Source organism: Rhinolophus sinicus, chromosome 1 (assembly GCF_057876585.1).
Source record: "Rhinolophus sinicus isolate RSI-liver-muscle chromosome 1, RSI-T2T, whole genome shotgun sequence".
Taxonomy (NCBI): domain Eukaryota; kingdom Metazoa; phylum Chordata; class Mammalia; order Chiroptera; family Rhinolophidae; genus Rhinolophus; species Rhinolophus sinicus.
In genome coordinates this window covers 101013697-101032016 of record NC_142501.1, presented here as the reverse complement: position 1 = coordinate 101032016, position 18320 = coordinate 101013697, and the positions used below count along the sequence as shown (strand labels likewise).

The following is an 18320-nucleotide window of genomic DNA, read 5'->3' as shown; positions in this document are numbered from 1 at the left end:
AAATATTTAAAGCATGCCTCTATGTTTTCATGTCGATTATGCCAGTGGATGGGCCATGCCCTGAAACTGCGGCAGCCACAGCCGCCTTCCAAGGAGCCACGTGCCCATTTCTGCCCTGCCCTCCCAGGACCACACTGCTCCCAGTTGGTCGTAGGGTTGCACAGCGCTGGAGCGCTCCAAGGTCAGTTCCGTCGGAACCACCTGGGCTGCTGTGGGAGCGCAGGTTCCGGGCTGGCCCGGCTCTGACTGCGAACCCCAGCGGGTGAAGACAGGCATTCGGGTTTGCCGTCTCGCACTGTACGGTGAAATACAGTTGTGGGTCCCCTCCTCCCTGCTCAAGTCTGTCCAAGACCGCTACAGTGGGTACGCGCACGCGCACGCACACGCAGGACACGTGTTTGCGATCGCACACGCGCGCGCACGCGCAGGACATACGCGCGCACGCACGCGCACAGGTTTCCCGCGGCGGGCTCAGCGGCTTGAGGCCTGCAGAGGCGGGTCAGCCAGGTTGCTGGCGGTCAGTGGGCTGTGTCCTCACCCTTCGCTTCTTCAGGGCAGCACTGGCACGTCGAGTCCAGTCCTTGTCGCGGCGGGTCCCCAGGCCAGCTGCCCAGCAGCCTGGAGCTCCCAGACCTGTTGGCTGGACCGTCAACAACACAAACAGCTGCCCACAGACAGTCGGACCGCGTGTCACGAGCCTTCCCGTCAGGAACAACCGGGCCAGCGCACGCTCCGTCGCGGCAGGTGAGGGGCCATCTTTGTGAGGATTTGGTGAAGCACCGGCCTGAGGGACAGGAGCAGTGGTGTCGTTTCGGGAGCCCTAGGGGTGGCAGCGGCAAGAGGGGGGAGGGGGCGACCAGCCAGACCGGAAGTCACGTGTCTTCAGTGGGTGCAGGTCCTGCGCAACGGCCTGGCCAGGAGAGAATTGGGGAGAGGGATGTAAAGGGGGCTGGCGCAGGACTGGTGGCCGCGGCGGCCTGTGCGGTGCTCCCAGGGACCCTCCGTTTCCTAAGAGGTGGAACCAAAGGATTCCTTTTCTCAAAGTCACGAGTGATGAGTGTTAACATTGCATGTGACGGAATGATTCGACGTTTGTGAACGTTGTGGGATATAACTGGTTCCATCACCTCACATAGTCACACATAGTTGTCGTAACAACTTTCAAATGCAGCACGTCCCTGAATGACTTCGTTTTGTTCATCGTGGTTTCATGATAAGAATTGCTTCCCTTCTGGGGCGTCTGTGTGGGTTTTCTCTGAGGACCCCGGGGGCCTCCCACGTCCCGTAGACGTGCGCGTGAGGTGAACAGGTGTCTGCATTGTCCCCGTCTAGTGAGTGTGGGTGTGAGCGGCCCTGCGGAGGACGGGCGTCCCTTCCTGTCCAGGGTGGGTCCCATCTGCACCCTGAGCCCCCGATAAAGGCTCCGGCACCCTTGACCTTGTACTGGGAGGAGCAGGTGGGAAATGACGATCTTACTTGTTTTTATTCGTCTCCCTTAAATGTATGGGCAGCTGACGTTTACTTCAGTGTTTGCCAGGAGAAGTGTTTGGGTCTTTAGACGTTTGCTGATGGTTCTGTGACAAAATGTCGTGGGGACTTGTGTTCATGTCAGTTAGCCTGGGGCAAACTGGGCTTCCTTATGTTGTTTCACTTAACGCGAGTTTCCGGAACCGACCGCAGTCGTTGACTGAGGCCTCACTGTATATGTACAATACAACAGCCCCCTTATCTGAGGTTTCAGTTTCTGTGGCTTCAGTAACTGCAGTCCAAAAATATTAAATGGAAAATTTCAGAAGTAACCAATTCCTCAGTTTTAAATCGTGTGCCATTGGAAGTAGCGTGATAATATCGTGCACCCTCCCACCCCATCCAGCCAGGGGTGACTCATCCCTGTGGCCAGCGTCTCTCGCTGTGGATGCTCCCACCCATTGCTCACTTCGTAGCCCTCTCAGTCATGAGATCAACTGTAGTGGTATCTATCAGAGAGCTTGTGTTCAAGTCACCCCTATTTTACTTCATAATGGCCCCAAAGTGCAAGAGTGGTGAGACTGGTGATTCGGATACACCCAAGAGAAGCCATTAAGTACTTCCTGTAAGTGAAAAGGCAATAGTATAGAAATACGTATAGATAAAAACAGAATATACGTGGTTTCAGGTATATACTGGGGGTCTTGAAACGTGTCCTCTGCAGATCAGGGGGACAATGGTATAGTAGTGTTAACCGTATTCACCATGTTGTGTCTTATGTCCCCAGGACTTATTTTGTTTTGAACCCTTCACCTATTTCTCCCGCTGGCAACTACCAATCTGTTCTCTGTAGCTATGGGTTCAGTTGTTTTTTTTTTTCCAGATTTCACATGTAAATGAGATCCTACGGTATTTGTCTGACTTATTTCACTCAGCACAATGCTCTCTAGGTCCATCCACGTTGTCACAAATAAAAGGATTTCATTCTTTCTATGGCTGAGTAATACTCCATTGTGTGTATGTACCACCTCTTCTTCATTCAGCTTTTGATGCAGGTTGCTTCCAATATCTTGGCTATTGTGAATAATGCTGCAATAACATAGGGGTTCAGATATCTTTTTAAGTTAGTGTTTTTGTTTCCTTCACATAAATACCCAGGTAGAATTGCTGGGTCATAAAGTAGCTCTATTTTTAAAGTTTTGAGGACCCTCCATAATGTTTTCCATAGTTGCTGCACCAGTCTGCAATCCCACCAACAGTGCACAAGGGCTCCCTTTTCTCCACAGCCTCCCAGCATTTGTTGTTTGTTGATGTATTGATGATGGCTTTTCTGACAGGAGTGAGGTGGTATCTCATTGTGGTTTTGATTTGCATTTCTCTGATGTTTAGTGATGTTGAGCAATGTTTCCTATACCTATTGGTCATCTGTATGTCTTCTTTGGAAAAATGTCTAGTCAGATCTTTTGCCCATTTTTAAATAGGATTGTTGTTTTGCTGTTGAGTTGTAGGAGTTATTTATATATTTTGGATACTAACCCTTTATTGGATATATGATTTGCAGATATTTTCTCCCATACCATACTTTGCCTTTTCACTTTCTTGATGGTTTCCTTTGCTGCACAAAAGCTTTTTAGCTTTATGTAGTCCCCTTGTTTATTTTTGGTTTTGTTGCCTATGCTATTGGTGTCAAATCCAAAAAATCATCACCAAGACTGATGTCAGTGAGCCTACTGTTTATGTTTTCTTCCAGGAGTTTATGGCTTCAGGCCTTACCTTCAAGTCCTTGACTCACTGAGTTAATTTTTGTGTACGGTATAAGATAGTGGTTCAGTTTCATTCTTGTATTTTTGGTTGTCCAGTTCCCCGACAGCATTTGTTGAAATCACTGTCCTTTTCTTATTCTTGGCTCTTTTGTCAGAAATTAATCGACCATATATGTGTGGGTTTATTTCTGGGCTCTATTCTGTTCCATTGATCTGTGTGTCTGTTTTGTGCTGATACCAACCTGTTTTTATTACTGTAGCCTTTAGTATAGTTTGAAATAAAGTAGTGTGATGCCTCCAGCTTTGTTCTTCTTGCTCAAAATTGCTTTGGTTATTCAGTGCCTTGTGGTACCATGTACCATATAAATTTTAGATTGTTCTATTTTTGTGAAAAATGCCATTGGTACTTTGATAGGGATTGCGTTGAATCTATGGATTGCTTTGGGTAGTATGGACATTTTAATGATGTTAATTCTTCCATTCATGAGCACAGACTAGCTTTCTATTTATTTGTGTTTTCAGTTTTTTTCATCAATGTCATATAATTTTCACTGTACAGATCTTTCAATTCCTTTGTTAAATTTATTCATAGATATTTTAAGGTGTTCGATGCAATTGAAATGAGAGTGTTTTCTTAATTTCTATTTATGATAGTTTGCTACTAGTGTGTAGAAACAAAACTGCTAATTGTGCATTGATTTTGTGTCCTGCAACTTTACTGAATTCATTTATCAGTTCTAATAGTTTTTTGTTTGTTTTTTGGTGAAATCTTTGGTGTTCTCTCTATATAGTATCATGTCATCTACAAACAGTGACATTTTTACTTCTTCCTTTCTAATTTGGATGCCTTTTATCTCTTTTTCTTGTCTGACTGCTGTGGCGAGAGCTTCCAGTGCTATGTTTGCATAAAAGTGGTGAAAGTGGGCAACCTTGTCTTGTTCTTCATTTTAGAGGAAAAGCTTTCAACTTTTCTCCGTTGACTTTAATGCTAGCTGTGGGCTTGTCATATGTGGCCTTTACTATGTTGAGGTTAGTTCCCTCTTTGCCCACTTTGTCTAGTGTTTTTATCATGAATGGATGTTGGATTTTGTCAAATGCTTTTCTGAATATATTGTTGTTCATATGACTTTTATCCTTCATTTTGTTTATGTGATGTATCATATCACATTGATTGATTTGCATGTGTTGAGCCATACTTGCACGATAGAATGAATCCCACTTGGCCATGGTGTATGATCTTTTCAGTGTATTGCTGAATTCTGTTTGCTAATATTTTGTTGAGGACTTTTGCATCTATGCTTATCAGGGATATTGATCTGTAATTTTCTTTTCCTGTGGAGTCCTTGTTTGAATTGGGTGTCAGGATAATGCTGGCCTTGTAAAATGAGTTTTTAAGTGCTCCCTCCTCTTCTATTTTTGGGGGAGTTTGAGGAGGATTGGTGTTATTTCTTTTTAAAATTTTTAAAATTCTTAATTAAAGTATAGTTGTCACACATAGTTCTTTAAATGCTTGTGGTAGAATTCACAGTGAAGTTGTCTGGTCCTAGGCTTTTCTTTGTTGGAGGTTTTTGATTCCTGCTTCAATGTCTTTACTGCCTACCTGTCTGCCCAGAGTTCTGTTTATTCCTGATCCGATCTTCTAAATGACGTGTGAGGCACACACACACTGACAGTCTGAGATGATCTGGAGGCCTCTAACTCCTCCATGGGCTGCTGGAAGGTTTGGAGGCCGGTGCACTGATCCCCCTGAGGACAGGGCACTAAGGGTGACACCAGGGCGGCAGGCAACCCTGATTAGCCTCTGCAAAGGGAGGGGAGCATCAGATGGAAGGGAAGCCCTGTGGAAGGAGGGCCAGCAGGACTCATTACCCCCACGGCAGTTTACCTGCATGGGCACCGCCTGTACCTAAGCAGTCTGTGGCTTCAGACTCAAGCCAACATTCGTCCCTGTCACATGGACCAATCAATATTTGTTCCTGCGCTGGCCTGAAGAAGGGTGCCCACATTTCTCCTCCCAGGCTCAGTCAATCATGCACTACCCCTTGTGACATCAGCATCTGCTGGACCCAGCCAAGCTGGCCCCAGTCTTCACTCCATAAAAGGGAAAGTATTTGTCTCCAGTCGGCGCCCCAGTTCTGTCACCAGAGGGCGGCCGAGAGACTCTGAAGCGGCAGCCAGGGCCTGTTCCCATGGAGATGAAATCAAATCTCAGCTTTGTCCTTACAGGACCGGGGCTCTATCAGTGCTCAGGCCACTGGGCAGACAGCCCCTCAGCACTTCTGTGCCCTGGGCCAGGGATTGGTCGGACAGCTCCCTGTCCTGTTTCAAGGCCAGTTTCTGGGGTGTACATGGTTTCTAAGCAGGACTGGTCAGGTCCTGAGGTGGGCCCAGGGGAGCAGCTATGGGCCGCATAGGGTCTGGGGACATCCAGGAGAGTCGGGCTCTTCCTGTCTCCTTATCTCGCGAAACTGGCAGACTTTGCCTGGAAATGTCGGTGACATATTCTTGCCTAAACCTTTTCCTCTACATTTTCCTCTCCTAAAATGGAAGCTTCTTCCTTGTAAGCAGTAGGAGTTAGCCCAGCCTTGGCTCTAGCTGGCTTCGTCGCCCTGTCCACCTCAAAGTGGACTTGGAGTCTTCCTCGCCAGGCCCGGTGGCTTGCTCTCTGGCTCCTCGGTCCTCAGGCACAGTGGGACAGAGCCGTGAGCTGGTTCATGGCCTGCAGCTCGAGAGGTGGATGGAAACACTGGGATGTTTGCCGCCTTGCTAAGGAGGGCCCGGGCTCTGGGAGAGCCCCCCAGAGCAGGACACCCAGCTGCATTAGCAGGCCCCCTCCCTCCCTCGCCTGTTGACCAAAACCAAGGTCTGCATGCCTGGGCCCAGGCCACCTGCTGCTCTCTGGTGTCACCTTTTGTGCTCTGTTGGTTGAAATTTCAAAGACCACCCATAAATTCAAATACATGGGTTGGGGGGAGGCATAGTGGGGGCATCTGTTATCAGCTGGGTCACCTGTGCCCGGCATTGTTCTGGGATCAGCCTCAGCACAGAGTGGGGCGGAGGCTCATTTTGTGTGGGAAGGAGGGTAAAGGTCTGCATAACCGGGCAGTCCTGGCAGCACATGGTGGCTTTTGCGTCTGAGGCATCTCAGAGACCTGGCCTCCTTATGGCGAGAGCGCGCTCAGAAATGATGCCCGTGGTGGGGGATGGAAATGAACATTCCTGCCTCTCAAGGAACTGGGGCTGGGGCGGGGCAGGGAAGCAGTTGCGAATTTTGCTCTTTGGAGCCTTACGGAAACAGTCTTAAAATGGGCTCCCGCGGACGCTTTTGATAGCACAGGCGCTACAGTGACAGGACCTAATGCACGCCTCGCATGGCCGCAGCTTCCTTGTGGATTTCTCTAATTGGAAGGAAGCAGAAGCTGGTAGGAAACACACGATGGGTGTGCACTTCGTGCGCGGTGTGCTCAGAGAGGCAGCTGCATTTCCTGGAGGTGCGCCACCTGAATGCAGTCGCTTCCAAGCACGAACAGCACCATTTCCCTATTTATTGGGCTATGAATTTCTCTAATGTTTTACCAGTTACTCTCCGGGTGCACATTTAAGTTAGTCGTCTGAGTAAATAATATAAAACGAGAAGAAAAGGGATCGGCAATGAAACGCCAAGAAATAAAACCCCTTGGTGCCCAGTTACATGTAATCGGGTGGTTCTCCGATCTTCACCTGCGCGGGGGAAGAAGACACCCTCGTTGCAGTTAAGTCAAACAGTTGCAACTCTGAAAAAATTGAGGATCAATTTCCGAAAGATTAGAAGAAACACAGAAGATACAGTGCTGCGTGGTGAGCAGAGGAGTTGCAGCAAGCGTGCTAATGCCAGTGGTTTCTCCCAGGCCCTGCAGCAATGACTGGCAAATAAAAGTCTGACACGCACCCTTGTGATTCCGGAAGCCGCAGCGCTGGGTCAGGGACAGTGCACGCAGGAAGGAGGCAGCGTGCGGGCTGACATGGGGCTGGGCGGAGCCAAGGCTGCAGTCTCGCTCCTGGCAGGAGGCCGGCCGGCAGGTGCATGCGCTGTCACTGTCATCCCGCGGCAGCTCCCGGCTTCTTCCTGCTCTGCTCCAGCCCTTTCTCTGCAGACGTGGGCTGCAGGGATGGTGACTAAGGGGCCACACAGAGCCGCAGGAGTGATTCAGCTCTTTCCGTTCTGATATGCGCCGGGCCTGGGAGGCGGTTTGATGCCGGATGCAGCGTCCCCGGTGTGACACACCTGTGCGTACAGGACTCTCCTCAGGACTCTCCTCGGTCGCCTGATGATGGAGGAGGCATCGTGGGCTGCTTTCAGGGGCAGTGGGAGCAGCGACATGGGTCCCGGCGCACTTTGGGGCGCTGCAGTCAGCCTGATGGTGTTGCTGCATAAAGGGGGGTGGGACCCACAACTCCACTCCAGCGACTGGCTCTAAGGTTCCTTCTAGCGCCAACAATAATTCTGTGAGTCTAGTCTGAGAATCGGGGATGGGCTGGGCTGACTGGGCGGGACCTGCCATCGCCCCGTTGAGAATGTTACCGGCAGTGTGTTGACGCCCACTGTGGCTGTGTGATGGCACAGGTAGGGCCAGCGCCACCCTCCTGCCAGCACCAGGCCTCTGAGTGGAGAGAGGACCCAGATCTTGTTTCCCAGACTCTAGACCAGCGCTGTCCAGTAGAAATGGAATGGAAGGCACTGATGTTATTTCAAATTTCCTAATAGCCACATTTTAAAAAAAGTAAACAGGCTATACTCATTTAACATATTTTATTTACCCATGTAACATTTATCAGTGCAGTCTGTTGCGTTCTTTTCTTCACAATCATCTTAGTGAACCAGTGTGTTTTATACATACAGTGCCTCATTTTCTCAAGAGCCTGCAGCCTGTGGCCAGTCCCCCTCCCCCCCAGTCTTTACTGGGCCCATGTGTTCGGGGTTGCTCTCAATGGCTGAGGATAGTCTAAAACCATAGGCTCATGGCTAACGGAGGAGTCCCCTTGCCAACGAAAATGTAGCTCTACTGAGATGGGCTGGGGCAGTGTGGGGCCCGAGAGGTGTCTAGACTGCTTCCCATCGGCCCCAGGCAGGACCAGCCTGTGTGGAAATACCCAGGTAGGAAATGAAGAGCAATTGTGTGCCGGTGAGGGCTGTTTATGGGCAGACATAGTTTGCTCTGTAGGGAAAGCAGCGTGCCTACACGTTCACACGTGCACATCTGTGCATGCGTGTGTATATGTGTGAGTGTGTGCAGGTGTATGTGCATGTGTGTCTCTGTGTGTGAACTTGTTTGTGTATATCGTGCACGTGTGTGGATATGTGCACGTATTTGTGTATGCACGTGTGTGCATAATTTGCGTATGTGCGTGCATATGTGGATGTTTTTTGTGTGTGTGCACATGCGCATATGTGGGTGCGGGTGTGTGAAAGAGAAAGATGAAATGTGAGGGGATCCACGTTTATAGTGCTTCCCATTTATTTCTCCAGTAAAATGTTTTTGAGAAGAGGTGTTACACTGAGTGGGGCTACTTTGGGGGTAGCTTCCGGGGTGCTGTGCACACCACACTTGAGGACCTTCGGTGCTCACTGCACTTCAGGGTCAAAGCACTGTGATGCGCAGGCCTGGGCTGCGGCTGAGGAGAAGAGGGGCACTCCCTCCCAGGACAGTCTGAGGCCGGGGGGCTCCCAGTGCACCCCAGGTCCGCCCTGAGCTGCTTCGCCTCTCTCAGGAGGGCGAGCAGAGCTCACAGATGTCAGGGCTCAGTGGCACCAGCTCTGCCTTATGCAGGGGAGGGGACTTGGACAGTGGTTGGTGTTGGGGACACAGGTGTCCTGTCCCAGCTCCTGGCTGGCCTGTGGAGGCGAGGGGCTGCATGGGTTTGAGTTCTGCTGTCGGTTAGTAGCTATGTGAGCGTGAGCACGTTACCTGACGTCTCAGCCTGTTTACTCAGATGACAGATGGAGGAAATTGAACCTACCTGTTGGGTCTTTGGAAAGGACTGAGGAGATCATGCAGGAAAATGCCAGGATCCAGAGGGACTCGATCCATCTGCCCCCCACCCCGCGTGTATGTGGGAAGCAAGGTCTCCTCGCTTCAGTGTGGGGAGCTCAGCGCCACGAGGGACTGATCTGCCCTGGACCACGCAGCCCAGGCCCAGACCCCCCAAGTCCTGCCCCCCACAGGACTGATTCTCCGAGGGGAGACCAGACACCCCCCCCTCTTCTCTGAGCATTGTCCCCCAGCCCAATTCTCAGGCTGCAACGAAGTGCCCATGTTTGCTTATGTGTCAGCTGAGGCAGAGACAGACAGAGCCAGGCTCCTGCAGGCCCTTCCTGTGGACCTGGCCTGTTCTGCGCACTCCGCCCTTGTGGGCTGGGTCACCTCTCTCAGGAGGCGGAGCAATCGTCCCATCACATGTCTCTTTTGCTTCTTTGTTGCCTCCTGCAAACTTCAGTACGGAAGTTCTGACCCGCTGGCACTGAGCCCTCAGTGAGGTTCTAAAAATGACACTTCTGGGCACTGATTCAGTGGGTAAGACGACATTTGGTGGGTTTGTTCCTGCGGAGGAGGAAGGAATGACTCACCCTGCTGCGCTAGGGATGGAGCGGGAGTCTGATGCCACGTCTGGGTTATTCCTGCTCCGGGGGCCCTGGGAGGGGAAATCAACCACCTCTGCCTCCCAGGAGGGAGGAGTTTGCTCACCTTTCCCCAGGCGAGAGGAGAGCCTCCCCATGAGCCCCATGGCTGTGCAGCCTGCCTGCCCCTCACTGCCCCTCACTGGGTCAGGCAAATTCTGGGCTCTTCAAACTGCTTGCTTCTGTCGGGAGACCATGAGAGGTATGACTTGGGCTGGGGCTCCTCCCAAGCTGAGCTGAGGTTGGAGGCAAGTGCAAGTAGTTTATTTGGGAGGTGGTCCCAGAAGAGCTGGTGATGAGGGGACAGGGAGGGTGACAATAGACCGCAGGTGCCTTGTCCAGCGTTGCACAGCGTGGGCAGGTCCATGGGTTCCCTGGGACAGGAATCTAGGGCATTACCCACAACTCCATGCAGGAGTACCCCTGCAGCCCCAGGCCAGGTCTCAGGGGACCTGAGGGAGATGCCAGCGCAGGCAGGACCCCGGTGGCCACAGGTGTCCAGTCCGTACCATTCAGCTGTCTCAACAGCCTCAGGTCAGACTGGCGTTCTCTTCCTATTGGGGCCACAAGAAGGGGGTGAGTGCTGACAACAGTCTTTAAAACACACCGAGGTGGTGATGCTTGAAATGCCAGGGGCACGTCAGTCACTGTGAGAATAAACAAAAGAGCAAAAGCTCAGAGGGACGGGAAATGGGAGGAAGAGTGTGATGGGCCCTGTCTGCGTGCCACAGGTCAGCACATGGGCGCTGGGTGGCCCAGTTCTACAGGGCACCAGCGCCCAGCCTGAGGACTGCCTTCCACAACAAGCCTGCCTTGTGGCTTCTGCCCTCCTGGCAGCCCTGGACAGTGACAGTAGACGGTGCAGGCTCTGAGTGCAACCCTGGCTGCCTGCCAGCTGTGGAAAGCAGCTGCTGATGGCTGAGATGAGTCGCATTGCACCTGACTCATCAGTCACCCAGCAGTGAGCTGCCTGTCCCGGGTTGGGCCTTCTGTGGGCCTCGCCCAGGGACTCAGGCGAGCTCAGTGGGGTTTGACTGCTCTCATTTCTCACGGGCCCTGTCTACGTGCCACAGGTCAGCACATGGGCGCTGGGTGGCCCAGTTCTGCTGATGGCTGAGAGGGTGAACCTTTCTGGCTGCAGCAAAGAAGGGTCTCATGGCCTGTGTCTGGGATTGACAGCTGCTGCCTTGGAAGTAAGTGGGGCAGAAAACTGAGTTCAGTCCAGGCCTTCTCATCGGCAACGTCCTGGAGTCCCCTGGAGAGCTTACTGAAATGCAGGTTCCCAGGCTGCTTCCAGAAGGCCCATCTTGGCAAGATGAGCAGCAGCTCAGGACACTTAGCCAGCACCACAGACTATCTTCGGAGATGTGAAGTACAAGTAGCACCTTTACACCAGAGGCGCTGCATTGGGAAGGAGCCAAAAATCAGAGACACAGTTCACATTCAGAAGTTAGGGCTCCTGGTCAGAGCTGTGCCCGGCCCTGCCCTTGGGGTGACCTTACCAACACTACAGGTACAGTGTCACTTCACCCCCCACAGACTCTTGATGACCGAGAACAGGTTTACCCCAACACCCACTGGGCAACCAGAGGGCTTCTACCCTGACTCAGCTACCTCTTCACCTGGGACAAGGGGCCTCAGAGTAGTGTGGGCACTAACTACCCTGGCCATGCTGGTCCCAGCCCTTCCTGTGGCTCCTCCCTGTGTCCCCCGAACCCCGCCCTTTCTAAGGTCACAGTTCCACTGGCGTCTACAGGGAGCTACCCCTGAGCCAGGCAGAAAACGTCAGGCTTTTTTTCAGACATTGTCTCACTGAGCCTCTCACAGGTTGCCAGCTCATAGGTGGGCGGGCAGCTGAAGCCTTGCTCCTGCTTCTGTACCCAGCAAGCCCTCTGCTGGTTTCAGATTTCATGTCACACATCACTTCTTTAAGGAAGTCTGCCCTGACTTCTCTGCTTAGGGAAATGTTTGTGTGTTTTTTTGTGCCCAGAGAACCATCTTCTGCTCTTTCACTTATTTGGTGCAATCACCACCTTCCATTGGTTTGTATGACTAGTTAACTTTTCTTCATTTCCACCACCAGACTTGCTCTGGTTACTATTGTTGCACAATCTCCAAGACTGAGTGGCATAAAATGCGTTCGTTTTATTTTGCCCGTGATTTTGTGGGTCAGGAATTTGGGCAGAGCAGTCTCAGTTGTGGCAGCTTGGACTCCAGGGCTGGCTGAGTTGGCCCCACTGGGGCTGGTTCCTTCACCTCCTCCACGTCAACTCCACTGGGGCAGGAATGTGCAAGATGGCTTCTTCCCCCACAGGGCTGGGTTGGCTGGACGGTGGGGAGGGTGGCAGCCTCTTTCTCAACGCTGTCTCCTGACATAGCTAGCTAGCTTGGGCTTCCCCACAGCAGCCAGTCCTGAGGCGGTCAGACCTGGTGTGTGGGAGCTGCCTTCACCACCGTGTTTCCGGAGAGCGGGCCTTTCTCGGCGTGGTGTCCAGGTTCTTGATGTCTCGAGCAAAGAATTGAATGAGACACAGAAATACAGTGGTGAAAGAGCTGTTTATTAGAAGCCAAAGGACACTCCAAAGAGATAAGAGCGGGCCCGAGCACAGGAGGATGGCTCAAGGGCCCCAACTAACGGGGCCTTGGTGGTTTTCTTTTCTCTTCTCTAGAATGGGCTCTTCCTCTCCGGGCGTGAGGCTACTTGACTGACACCTGTGATTGACAAGAGGCTATTACCTCATCTTTTCAATGTGCATGTTCCTTCCCAGAATGCAGTCTGTTATAATGATATTAATGAACTTCTGGACATATGTATGATATTATAATGATGGTGTAATGAGGCCCAGGTCAAATGAAGGTCTTTGTGGCCTTTACTGCACAGGTGTGGGTGACCGGGCTAGTCTAGTTAGATGGTTAGTGTCTTCTAGTGTCCTCATACTGGTTAATGGTTATGGTAGATAAGGGGAAAGTTTGGGTGTAGAGGGGAGGTTTCTGGGAGGTCTCTGGGCGGTCGCTTTTGGTAGCCCGTGCTGAACACGCAGGAATGTCTGGAGACCCCATTCCTATCTCTTAACTGCCTGCCTCATTTCCCCTGAGAGGTGTGATCCTCGTGAATCTCTGTGGGAAGTTGAGGGACAGGAGGTCTCTTCCTTCTGCATCTGCTTCCTGCTGAATGTGGCTGTTGTCCCTGCCTATCGGGGAACCCCGGAACTCCCGCCCTATCTGTTCTCAGATGAGAGGAAGGGGTCTCGGCATTGCCTGGAAGGCCGCCTTGGCCTCCTTGGTTGGGTGCAGTGGAAGCCTTGCTGGGGCCTCACTTGTATCCCAATGGCTCCTAGATGAGGAGAGATCGATTTGGTTAATAGATGAAAAGCCAAAGTCCATTTAGCTTCATTTCGGGTAGCATTGTTTACCTGGTCGTTGGGTCTGGAATGGCCTGGGGAGAATGCTGGGCCACAATGATTACAATCAACAAGCTTAAATCACAGGCTTCTGGGTAGTTATCTGAAGCAGGGGGTGAGAGACATTCTCTGATTCAGGCTGGGAGCAGTCTTTAGGATTAAGAAACTGATTTAAAAAGTGATTAAGACCAAGGACTAGGGAGCTAAGAAACTAGGGAAAAGGAGACTTACAATTTCTGTAGTGGCGGTGGGGGTGCTCTCCTGTATCAACAACAGAACCCCTCGAGGGCAGGATGGCAGCCGCAGGGCTTCTAATGCTTCTGGAAGTTACCGTCACATTCTGCTGCTGTTGCAGAGCCAGCCCCGCTTCAAGGAGAGGGAACAAATGGTGGTACACACACCAAGCAAGTTCATTAGGGGACATGTCTGGATACCAGCCACCGCATGACTGAGAGCCAGGCGTGAGGAAGGGGCCGTGTCTGCTGTGTACAGCAGCGCCTGCCCAGCACCGTGTCTGGTCTCTGCTCCATTGAAGTCACTCAAGATATCGGCTGAATGAATGATACACGGATGCACACGTGAGACTGACATTTGGGAGATTGCTGAGACAGTGAATTCCTAAAGCGGAAGGACAATGAATGTTCAGTACCTGTAGCCCCTCTAACGGCACTTGCGTTCTGCCCGACACGACCTCACTTCACTCATGTTCCCTCTGGAACCTGCTGTACCATGTTTCCCTGAAAATAAGACCTCACCAGATCATCAGCTCTAAGGCGTCTTTTGGAGCAAAAGTTAATGTAAGACTTGGTATTATACTCATATCATATCATATATCATATCATATCATATATCACAAGACCCGGTCTTATGTGATAGTGAAATAAGACCGGGTCTTATATTAATTTTTGCTCCAAAAGATGTATTAGAGCTGATTGTCCGGCTAGGTCTTATTCTCAGGGAAACATGGTAGCACCCAGGCTCCGTTGGCCAGCGTTGGTCCCGATTTAGAAATTAGGGGGAACCTTGCCGCTGACCCCCTATCTAATGGAAAGCAGCAGGACTGGAGGCCAATGATGGATGGAAGATCCTGAAATTGCAAAAGTATCTAGAGATTCTCAAAGGACAGCAAAGGGTTTCCTTATTGTGCTTTCAGCTTGTCCCGTCATAACCTTTTTCTTGATAAAATGCTTCCGGCTGAACCTGTCAGGGCAGTGTTTGACTATGATTTTGAAACGGAAGTTGATTAGAGAGTGCGGTTGGCGCAGGCACTTTCTGGTCAGGCCGCGTATTGGAGAAGGATGCTTTCTGATGGGATGAGACCCCACAGGCACTAGACCCCCACAAACGGTGGGGCTCCACAGCACTGCCCAGAGGCCGCAGGCGGGGCTCTGACTTGGGCCTTTACTTCATTTCTCCTGGGTGAAGCTCAGGACTAGGTTTCCATGAATTCTTTTGCAAATGAAAAAGTTCAGTAGACTAAATCGCTTACTGTGTGTGACTCAAGTTTCTTGTTGACTTTAAACACACAGAGAATTGTTCCTGCCTGTGGATTAGTCTCAAGGATGTGGGAAAGCCACACAGGGCCACTCTCATTATCCTCCCAAGCAGTAATGTAAATTTAAATTCAGGCCTCCAGGCAAACATTTCAGAAAGAGCTTTAGCGTCAGCCAACTCCACCCAAACCTCCTATGGAGCCAGAATCAGGATGGGTACCGGGGTACTGCCCCAGGGCACCAAAGCACTGGAGGGAAATAATAACTTTAGAGGCTGGTGCAGAATTTCCAGCCTCCTCACTATTCTCGAATGTCCCGGCTCAGGTCTGAGACTCCCTCCGGCAGCTAGAGGACAGAGTCTGTGAAATGCCCTTGCTTCCCAGAGTGTGGTCCCCTCTGCAGCATGCCCGTCACCTGGAGTTGCGAGAAATGCAGACTGTCTAGCCTCACAGCCATTGACCAGGTGAGACTTTGCAGTGTGGCCAGGTGTGCCTGTGATTCACAAGCACAGAGAGGTGGGGGAGCACCGGTAGGTGAGCTGGTTCCTCTCCCTCCTCCTACCCCCCTCCCTTGGGACTTGAGCAGCCTGGGCTCTGCCTTCTGTTTTAAGTGAAAGAGCCCACACCCGTGACAGCCCTCCTCCAGCACCAGGTAGCATTTTCCCTTCTGTTTCTTGGGGACAGTTCCATTCATTTTGTTTCTCTTCATCCTCAGTACTTGTGCATTTCAAACAGGCAATCCCTGCTCTACTTTCCAAAACTGAGTAACTTGGTCCTCGAGGAAAAAGCAGTCCTGAAATTAAGGGACGGCAGATGAGCTTTTGTCCACAGAAGAGCCTCCACCTACAGCTGCTGGCTGGAAGCCAGAGGTGTTCCTTGTCCCCATGGTCGCAGGCCAAGGGAGCAACGGTTGTGAGCGAAGATCACCTCCCCGCTGAGCGCGCTCTGCAGACTCCCCAGAGCTCTCTAACCTGGGTACCGCCACCCAGCACCCAGCAGACTCCCTTGAGGGCCAGGGTTGGTGGGTCTACAGATGTGTATCTCAGCCCGCAGGCACGGGACCATCCTCCTCCTGTCTCAGACTCGTTTGATGAAGTCACTGCTCTGTGATCTGCTCTGATGGGCAGGGGCAGGATTGGGGGCTTCAATCCTCAGAGCCCCCAGCAGCCCCTGCCCCCTGGAAGCCGCTCAGGGCCCTGAACCTGAGATGGCACAGCCCGTCGCGGGTGCCCAAGTGTGGGCAGCGCTGGGGCTGGGGTGGGGTCACTCACCAAAAGAGAGATTGTCAGGACCTCCCCAGGCCCCTGAAAAGGGCCCGGCGCTGCTTGTGGTCAGAGATCGGCATGTGAGGGGCTGTGATGGTGGCTAACACCCTTTCCCAGGCAGGCCCCTCCTCCCAGAAAACGGACTTTCAGGGTTGGGAGGGACGCCATCATAAGGACCTCCACATTTGTGCAGTTGGGTTGGCTCAGTGCAGAAACATACCTGTGTCTCTAAGTTTAATCTTGTCAGAGTTAGTCTCTTCAGTCAGCCAGGAGCTTTTTGGAGATTGTTATCATCCTGAGCCCTCTGAACGGCCTCAGTTCCCACCCTGAGGGGCGCCAGGGCGTGTTCTCCCATCACCTAGCCTGAGCACACCTGGCTTGGTCCCCTCCTTCCGGGTGCGTGGGTATAGTCACAACAAACCCGTCTCGCTTCTCTTACCTCTCCTCCTCCTGAGGTGCCTAGACCTCCCTTCTCTGGCATTTAGCAATGCATTTCTTTGATATAGGGGCCTGTGTAAACACATCTCTTAGGGGTATGTGTGAGCCTGGAGTCCTGCTGGACAGCTGCAAGGGGTCTTTACCCAAGCAGGAGCTGCAGCGAGGGGCTTTCTAACCGAGGCTAAGTCTCTCCTTCTGCTCATTTGTATCTATCTACCTACTCTGTCAGTATCCCAGCCAGCTGCCGGTGACTGCTAAAAGTGTACAGGCACATTGCAAATGATGCCTTCCATGCTGAGAATAAGTGTGGTCCCAGATCTATTCGAATTATCCTAAGAAAAGGCAACAGTTTGCATCTCCATCAATAGTTACAGGGCTCTGATGTCCTCACATGTCATGCATGTAGGTGACAACACGGTATGTGCACTTCAGATCTGTTGAGAGGGCAGGTCTTATGTTAAATGTTCTTACCACATAACAGTTTTTAAAAATTAAAAAAAGAAATGCCCACATGACAGGAAAAGGAAAGGGGGGGTACAAAAATCTTAGATAAAATCCCAACTTTTAAAGTGGCTGTAAATTCTTTTTGTCCCCTCTCTGAGCACTTCCTCATTGCTAGTGGGTTTGTAGAGTTGAAAATGCATTGTTAGAAAGTCTTGGAGAGCAATTACATGTGGCCATTTTAAGGATACATCCTGATGTACAGAGTTATGTTTTCTAAAGCAAGTTGCACAGTAAGATCTTTGGAAAATATTTCATTTGGAAGTTTTATGCAAAATCAGTGTTTTTCTTACCATGACTACATAATTACAAAGACAATTTTTTTTTTTTTTTTTTTTTTTTTTGCTGAGCTCCACATCATGCCACCAAAGTCTCTAGTTTACCCCGAGTCTCCCCAAGACGCCTCACCACTGGCACCGTTGTCCACGTGTGTAAATCTGGATAGCACCGTGATGGATTAGCCGCCTTGTCACCCAGCTTGGCATCTACCCCCAGTCCATTTAATCTGTCTTTTCACCCCATCTGTAGTGAGTCTGCTCTTTTAGAAAATCAAAATTTAAATTCCCATTTCCTAAATCCTGTAAGCAGAACTAGGCAGGTGATTTTTCTCAGTGTTGCTGTGTGCAGACTGTGCAGTGTGCTCTGCTCTCTCCTGTCTGTCCTTCCCCAGGTAGCAGTGCACCTGTGACCCTATGAAAACCCCTTGGCAGGGTGGTGATCTGCTCTGCCTCTCATGAGAACAGCCCTGCAGGTGCAAAAGGCCACTCTCCCCGTCTGCCTGGTGGTGCAAGGGGCGAGAAGGGAGTGGTGTGATGGCCACCCCACCTTTTGTCTCACGCAGAGCAGACACGTGTCTATTTATTGGGTGGCACTGTGAGCTTTTGCGGGCTAAGTGCACCCCTTCTGGTTCTGACTGTCCAGGTGGTCAATGAGATGGTCCTCCGAGTTTTGCGGGGGTGGGGGCAGGGGGCAGAATGTGGGGCAGCTACACTGGAATTAGGTTGGAGTTTGTCCACCTTCTCACTTCACATACAGATAAATGCTGTTATAATGTGGACATTGAAATATGTAAAGACGGGCAGCCCGGTGGCTCTGGTGGTTGAAGCGCTGCGCTCCTAATGCTGAAGGCCCCTGGTTCAATTCCCACATGGGCCAGTGAGCTATGCCCTCTACAGCGAAGACTGTGAACAGTGTCTCTCCCTGGAGCTGGGCTGCGGTGAGCAGCCGGAGCTTGGTGTGAGCTGCTGTGTGTGCTACCATGCGGCTGGCAGCCCACGAGAGCCACTGTGAGCTGCTGTGAGCTGCCGACCTATGACCGGAGACCCTCTGCCTCAGCGG

At 51.4% G+C, this 18320-nt stretch overlaps 1 long non-coding RNA gene across 1 annotated transcript in view; it reads left to right on the top strand.

Moving 5' to 3' along the window:
- The first annotated feature begins 7188 nt into the window (after window positions 1–7188).
- The window catches only part of LOC148759134 (uncharacterized), a 48980-nt gene continuing 37848 nt past the window's right edge, over window positions 7189–18320 (top strand). The window contains exon 1 of the long non-coding RNA XR_016022852.1: window positions 7189–7715. This is a non-coding gene — a long non-coding RNA (uncharacterized LOC148759134). The remainder of the gene's footprint in view (window positions 7716–18320) is intronic.